Source organism: Echinops telfairi, unplaced genomic scaffold (assembly GCF_000313985.2).
Source record: "Echinops telfairi isolate 266 unplaced genomic scaffold, ASM31398v2 ScPeMD7_1;HRSCAF=3_0, whole genome shotgun sequence".
NCBI lineage: Eukaryota > Metazoa > Chordata > Mammalia > Afrosoricida > Tenrecidae > Echinops > Echinops telfairi.
In genome coordinates, this window is record NW_022103896.1 from 67,523,375 (window position 1) to 67,532,118 (window position 8,744).

Below are 8,744 nucleotides of genomic sequence, written 5' to 3' on the forward strand. Positions count from 1 at the left end.
AATTCTTACAGTGTTAATATAGACATTGTAATAATGTAATAATGAGAGAGGTCAGGCGTTTAAGAAAGACTAGGGAGAAAGATGAGGCTTCCTGCTCCTACGAGGAGTGACAACCTCGAAAACCCACCGGCAAGTTATCCCTTGCCCGTTAGGGTCACTAACTGTGAGTCTGAATGACTGGAGGGCAGTGAGTGACAGGGAAAGGTCACTGGATGGCAAAGGTATGGTCTATCATATGTATGTAAAGTACATTAATTGATTCTAGGCAAAGAAAATGTTAGAATTGGACTTTTAAGGTTCTCAAAATAATTGCAAAAGCAAATTTTTCTTTGTGAAAATCAACATTTTTAAAACTGCCTTTTTAAAGCAATCAAAAAGTAACTTTTAAGATTCTTACATAATTAAATGCACTAGTTTCAGTATTTCTGAGATTTTTTTAAGGTTCTTTGGAGGGAAAAGAAAATAAATTATCCCTTGGATATATACTGCTATAAAATAAAGAATCAATTTCTTGATCTCACACAAGAATCCTAGTGACACAGAGATTTGAGTGCGTGGCTGCTACCCGCAGGGCTGGCAGGTTGAACACACAAGCCAGGATAAGGAGTTGGCAATCTGCTTCCATAAGAATACAGATCTGACATCCCTATGGGTCAGGGCTCCTTTGCCCTAGCAGCAGTTCTCAACCTGTGGGTCGCGACCCCTTTGGAGATCGACTGACCCTTTCACAAGGATTGCCCGATTCATAACAGTAGCAAAATTACAGCTATGAAGTAGCAACAAAAATAATTTTATGGACCCCTGGCTATGGGCAAAGAGAGACCTGATTGGTGGTGGTGCTCTTATATCAGTCAGGGGCATAGCAGACTGGCAACCCTTTGTTCATCCTAGCTTGATGCCTAGATCGTGGCCAGAGCTGTTTCATGCCTAGGGCACATAAAATTGTGGGAAAAAAAAAGAAGAAGAAAATAATTCTATGGTTGCGGGGTCACCACACAGGAGGAACTGCATTGGGAAGGTTGAGAACCACTGCTAGACCTACAGGGTCCCTGTGAGACAGAATCAACGTGGCAGCAATGGGATTGGATTTGGGCCATTATAGCACTCAAAATGAAAAAGATTTTTTCAAAGGCAAAATTTACTCAAGTAAATTATGGTGAACGTAAGCCCCGTTTAAAAAAATATGTGATCAATCAGAATGAAGATACTGTGTCCTGTTCAGAAATAATGAGCAGCAGTGAGTTTTACTAACCTTAGCTTCTTAGCAACGATCAATCAAAGTGGTAGCTATGCCTGATTCACTTGATAGATGCATTATTACTCACATATGATGGTGCCAGAGTAAATGAATAATTGGGTCCTTTGGGCATGGAAGAGAATTTCAAGTTAAAGAATGGAAATACAAAAACATGAGATATTTTAAATGAGTTTTTCCCCCCTCGCATCTCCAAATTTATTAAAAACCACTAAACAACCGGACAAAGCAGAAAGTGGCTGGGATTCTGGGAGATGGCTAAAGAGCGAATGTTTTAGATCACATTTTGCCCTGGCACCAACGTTGGCTTGTTTGCCTTCAGATTTCTGCTGCAGTTGGAAATCACACGTTGGGTAAGTTTTGTTTCTTTTTGAAATCAGCCTTATACCACATGATTTTAAATTAAAACGCTCATATCTTAGGCCAGTTTTCATAGCAAAAAGTCAGTAAAGCCCAAGGGACCAACTTGGCTCCTGTCAAATCATACACCCTCTCCATTGATCAAGTACCATGAGGTCATAAACAAACCCAGTGCAGCTGAGGCGGGGAAAATGGTCTGACTAAGAGGGAGAGATCTTTGATTTATATATGAATTCTCAGGCAATTATCCCCAGTAATGACAAGCAAGGGGGTAGGGAGCATGTGGTGCTATAACGGACTTTTTTCAAACATATTTTTAAAGCTCATTTGAATTTCCATTCGTGTTCCTTCCTGAAAACAGCAAGAACCGTGATAAATGGTGATCCTGACAAAGTTAAGTGGTAGCCAGTTTTGAAATGATGATGTTGCTTATTTTATAGAACCACTGCCTGTATTTCTGTACAGTGCAGCTCTACACACGGTCCAAGATGAAAGACAAACGAAGGGGAAATGGGACAACGTACCTTACAGACCACTGGCACATTCTAAATCATCCAGCCTCAGAATGCTTGAAATTGGAAATTAGAAACTTATGAAAGATTTGTAGCTGTGCTTGGGAAATACTGAATTGAAAACACATATATATTCACAGTTGTATTACTCTTGAATGATACGTAAAGAGAACAACCAGGTCCCACAACGGCTTTGTCATTTCAGGATTATAATAAAAGAAATTTCAAGTTCAATCAGAGCAATGAATAATAAAATGATCTTTTAAAAATAGTCATGTTATATTCCAATGAGTGTATTTTCAAAATCACAACTCAACTTTCAAGGGTACTGTTTCATTATTTATTCAGTATATCATCATGTAATATGTGTAGCCTCGACCACACAGCAGGCCTTTGTGTTGATCCGAAGTAACACAGCAGTGGGCACATTGGACATGAATCCAGCTTTCTGGTAAGGGAATAAATAACCCACCAACCAAACCAACCCTAAAAACACAATAACGGGGGCAGGGCATAGGGATGGTTGGGGTTAATGAGCGTCATGAAGGAATTAAACAGGGATTTGAGAAAGATAAGAAAAGAACTGTTTCTGGTAGGGTGATAAAGGGCCTCTGTAAGACACTTTTAAATCGAAAGAGGAAGTGGGAAAGGAGAGAGGAGAATCATTCCAGAGGGGAAGTGAGAGTTGGGGCTGAAGAGAATCCGCTATGGACAACTCTTTAAGCTGTTTCACTGTGACAGTGAGCAGTACTTGTCCAAGTAGCTGGCGGGGTAGGTGAAGTTTGCTCTTGTTTAGAAGGGAGGTACCAAAGCTCACACCAAAGTCAGTTAAAAAGTAATGCTACTAGGGTCCCAGTTCATATATGCACAGGCTTACTTCACACAAAAACATACTTAAACAAGTCTCTGTGATCACTGGTCGCTATGAGTCAGCATTGACTCTGTGTCAGTGAGTTTGGTTTGCGTTTGGTAAGTTCCTTCAGTAACACACTTGTCTCAGTCTCATTAGGGGGCCTTCAGAGAGAGATTCCACTCAAAACAGTGGCATCTACGGGGGATCTACTGGGCCACTTACATCCAGGGCAGAAAGATCAGCTCAGAAGGTTAGGGTGACAGTGTTTTTGGATTCCAAAAAGGTAATCTTGATAGATCTTTTTGAAGGATTCTGGATAATCATGAGTACTCAAAGAACAAAATTTTGGTAAATGGAAAATTGTATTAGCGAGAAATAGACCAGAAGTTATACTGAGTTTTCTCCCCTGCCACCCTCTACCCCCACCACCACCACACTATATACCTGCTCATTCTTCAAGGGTACCAGTATTGTCCTATGAGAATTTCACTGGGAAATCTTACCTGTCTACCCTACAGACCTCTTGTTCCCCAAACTCAGAGAATTTCTAAAAGCAACAGGATCCATGTCCCTCAAGGATGCCCACACTGCCACTTTGACAAGGTGTAAATTAAAATTCCCAGGATTCTTTGGGGGAAAGGTAGAATACATGAAAACACTGGCTTCAGAAGTATAAAGACTAGATGGAGGATGAGAAACAATATCTTCACATTTTTATCATTGCGTTTAATAAATAATTTTATGGCAATATGGTTTGACTTACTCTTGCAAATATGCTGAGAAACTCATTCTTGTTATGGATTGATCGGTGTTGCAAAAATGATATGTTGCTGTCTGATATCTGGACCTGTGAATGTGAAGTTATTTGAAAAAAAACAGGATCATGGCCAATGTTAGTGTAAGGTTATAGGATTAGTGTAAATTAGTTTACATAAGGTCATAGTGGATTGGGTGCACCTAATCCCTTTATGATTGATATACTTATAAAAAAACGGATATGGCACACAGGGATTGAAACATGAAGAATAACGACAGCTACTTGGTCAACTGACTGGAAGGGGTCTATAGAAAGGCGACTCAACAGAATGTTCAAATTTAGAACAAGATCATTACTATCACATGCAAGTAGCATTTTGCTGAAGGTCACTCCAAACCATTGCAACAGTAGTTGACAGGGAGCTGCCAGATGTTCAAGCCAGATTCAGAAGAGGTTGTGGAACAGGTGGTAGTATTGCTGATGGAAGACGGATCTTGACTGAAAGCATAGAATACTGGAAAGATGTTTCGTGTGTTGTGTTGAGTGTGCAAAGGCGTTATCAATTGTGGGAACCATAACAAACTAGGTAACCTTGAGAAGAATGGGACTCCAGAGCTCACGTGGAACTGGTACTGGATCAAGAGGCAGTTATGCGAACAGAACAGGGGAACATTGCCTGGTTTAGAATCAGCAAAGGTGTGTGCCAGGGCTGTGTCCTGTCACCATACTTACTTCATCTGTATGCTGAGCAAATAGCTGTTAGGGTAGCACTAAATAAGGACATAATATTCAGTGAGCTTTTATCTAGAAACAGAACTCCCAAATGCTTAACACCAAAACGAATAGATGGGGAAAGAGAATATTCCACAACAACTTGGAGGCTTCACAGTTGCTATCTCAGTGAAGGAAAGCTTAAAAGGAACGGAGACAATAGCAGTAACACAAAGGACAGAAACCAAGGGAGCGTTCTGAACATCACGCTCAACCGTCTAAATCCGACCGTCAACCTTGGCCTGCTTTGCTCCACAACACGAGCCACTTTCTTTTAAAGTTTCTGAGACATAAATAAAACCTCAGCAAATGAACATGATTGCATCTATAAAAAACAATACTTTTTGATTCCATAAAACTATATCAGATTTTAATAACAGAAAGATAACTGGAAAAGTACAAAAATATTTTAATTACACAGCAAATTTACTAATAATTCATAAATAAAAGAAGCAATATAATTAAAAATAAATAAAAGTGAGGGCAGATCATATAAAATTTGTGGGATGCATCCAATTGTGTTTAAGGGGAAATTCATGGCATCAAATGGTTATATTGGAAAATCAGAAATACCTCAAATGAGTAACTTCAGTATCTTCCTTAAAACCAGCAAAGGGGAAAGAATCAAACACAAATCAAGAAGACTAAAGGATTTAAGGCTAGAGGAGAAATCAATAAAAAATTTAAAAACAATAGAGTAAAGGCAATTAAAATTATGATTAAGATTAATTCTATTCTTCACTTTTTGACTATCTCATTATCTGACATTTCACATTTATGGCAAGAGTGAAAAACCTACTCTCCAACTATTTGGTGCATTAATGAGGTACATCTGGCAGTAATCGATACTGAGACGTCAAGGAAGAATAAAATTCATATTTAATTTGTCAACTTGACTGGTCATGATTCTCAGGGTTTGGCAATTATATGATGATGTAATTTGATACTTATGTAATGATATAACTTGGCAGTTATGTGTAGATGTAATTATCCTCCATTTTATAATCTGCTTTACTGTGATTTGAATAACCCTCATTTTCATATAGAGATCAGATCTTTGGAACTAATAATGATGACAAATGAAAAATAAAAACAAAATTCAATACCATCAAGTTGATTCTGAGTCAAACTGGTGGCATAGGGGGTTATGCATTGGGCTGATAACTACAAGATTGGCAATATTTAAATCTACTAGCTACTTGGGGAGAAAAAATCAGGCTTTCTGTTCCTGTAAAGAATTACACCTTGAAAGCTCAAAGGGGTAGTTTTACTATGTCCTATAGAGTTTCTTTGAGTGATTGTCAACTGAGGAGTATGTGAATTAGTTTGATAGGCTATTAAAATTGGTCAAGAAAGAAAAGAAGAACAAATCATTATGAACATCAGGAATGAAAGATAGTGACTACAGGTGCAAAGACATTAAAACATATAACGTTAATACATGATGACCAATTTTTATCTTATGGCTATTTCAACAAATTTGTGACATGTACTCCTCTACTCCTTATATCAAATGATGACTAAGAAGACAGATACTACCAGGACTGATTCGAGTCAATCCTGGTATATCTCATAGGATTAAGTTAGGGGTCCACTCACTTTAAGATCAAATAGCATCTTTGAGCTTCTCTGTTATCAACAGAATTGTAGGTCGGCAACACCAGTACTCATCAGTAAAACAATATAGAAAAAGGAATCAAATAAGAAGCAGATTGTTTAAGATTACATCAGAAGATTGTCATTTGGAACTCATCCAGGGATGCTTGTCACTCTGCTACTGAAAGGTCACAACCTTGAAAATCCTGTGGAGCAAGTTGACCGCACACGTGGGGTCACCATGAATCCAAACAGATTCGCCAACATCCTGTCTCGAGCAGAGTAAATTATTTGCCCTCTGAACAGCAAGGACACTTGGAGTTCTAAAGTAGTTGTCTCACTCAAAGTAATCTCATTATGATGTCTAGCCTCCGGGCTGTTTGCCCTCCCTGGACTACCTGCTTTTCAAGAGCAAGGGCTGTCTCTACGTTCTAGTTGCATTCATGAGGCCTAAAGTCATGCTTGGCACACAAACTGCCCAACAAATGGGTTGATGAATAGAAAGTTATATTTATGATGCTAGGAAGAAAAAGGCCTAGATTATTTTCAGTCACCTAAAAATAATAGCTGACATTTGCATCGCAGTGCCTGTGTGCAGAAACCCCCCTAGACACTTTAAATCCTAACAATCCCACAAGGTAGGTCCTTGTATCACTTCCAGTTTACCAGCGAGAAACCCAGGATAGAGAGTGATTAGGTGGCTTGTTCAAGGTCCCGACATGTTCTAAGCAGGGGACCTAATCTAGTTCTGGAGTTGATCTTTGGAACCACTCTGCTAGGATTTTCAGAAAACTATTTAACTTCTCTGAGCTTTAGTAATTTTTAGCTTTATTCCAGTTGTAGGGAAGCATGATGAAATAAATTATGATCATCAAGACAGCCTAGAAGTTCTTACTTGAAGAAATACGGGATATCATAAACCCGTAGATTTTTAGCAATACGATATGTTTCTCATTTCTAACTCATGAGATCAATCACTCAATCAACTAACCAACAAATATGTATTGAATGCTTGCTCGGTATTGAATACTGAGATAAATGATGGAGAGGAGAAAAAAGCTTTAGTGAAATCAATGGATATTAATCAATTTACAAATGCATCATGAAAAACTGTGACAATAGGAAAGGAAAATTCATGATGCATTGAGAGTATACATAATATGAGTTAGTAGTAAGATGAATCTATATTATAAACTACCAGACCAATCATGATGAAATACAGGTAATGGTAATATTGAATAAATAATTAATGACTTACCAACAGGATATTGCTAACTAGTATTCCTTCAGGTCAGAACTGAACAATTTTCAGCCAACTAATAAGAGATCTATAAGAGGAATAATAGCACTCTTGTGGTACAAACACTTAGAATATTTGACTATTTGGGATCAAAGGGGAAGCATTTACCCAATGACAAAGTTCAGAAGGGCTATGAATGAAGGAGGAGTGGAGACAGGGTCCACAGGGTGGAAGTGGTGGGTGACAGTACGCTGAGGGCACTGCAATGAATGGGTTCAAACAGACTATGTATGAATTGGTGGCTACAAACCTGCTCATCGATTCTATAAGCATTCCTGCAATTCACAAGAAAACATTTCAAAAGTCAAGAGGAAATGTAATGGTGTAATAATAAAAAATTTTAAAACACTTTATTCAAAAGAAGCTACAAAAGGTCACATGGGACAAATATAAAACAGATGGCAAAATAATACACCTAAATCAATCATATCAATAGTACCAGAAAATTTAAATGAAGTAAGCACTCTAACATAAAGACCAATATTGTCCTATAGGATTTTCAAAAAACATATTACATATATGGCCTTAGTTAAGTTCAACATTAAAGGATGAGTTAAAAACATCATGTAACCACAAAACATAAGTTGAGTGTAAGCTAATAGAGAATATTGCCTAAAATAAGGAAGAGTACTTTATAGTATTAAAAAAAGTCAGTTGATAAAGAAGAAATAATTATTAAAAATATGTAAAGGCACCTAAAATTTTACCTAAAAACACTTAAGACAGCAAAAACATGAAATTAAAAGAACTATGGGGAATTTAATGACAAAGTTGCTTCCTTTGAGGCTTTGGGATAGCATTTCGCTTCTCTTTTGAGAGAGTTTGGATGATTTCAATAACTCCAGTTTATCCTACCCTCTGTATATGTCTTGAATCCATCTAAGTTTTTTAAAATCATTTTATTGGGGGCTCGTACAATTCCCATCACAATCCATACATATATCCATTGGGTCAAGCACATATGTATATTTGTTGCCATCATTATTCTCATAACACTTGCCTTCCACCTGAGCCCTTAATATCTGCTGCTAATTTTCCCCCTCCTTCCCCACTTCCCCCTCCCTCATGAACCCTTCATAATTCACAAATTATTATTATTTTGTCATACATTACACTGTCTCATGACTCCCCCACCCTTTCTCTGCTGCCATCCCCCAGGGAGGAGGCTATACATAGATTCTTGTAGTCGGTTCCCTCTTTCTACCCCGCATTCCCTTCACCCTCCAGGCATCACCACTCTCACCACTGGTCCTGAAGGAGTCATCTGTCCTGGATTCCCTGTGTTTCCAGTTGCTATCTGTACCAATGTACATCCTCTGGTCTAGCCAGATTTGTAAAGT

General features: G+C 38.2%; 1 non-coding gene across 1 annotated transcript; it reads left to right on the forward strand.

Moving 5' to 3' along the window:
- Positions 1-796: 796 nt before the first annotated feature.
- On the forward strand, positions 797-940 carry LOC115869002. Its single transcript, XR_004045928.1, has one exon. It is a non-coding gene; the product is annotated as a small nucleolar RNA SNORA48 (small nucleolar RNA).
- The last annotated feature ends 7,804 nt before the right edge of the window (positions 941-8,744 follow it).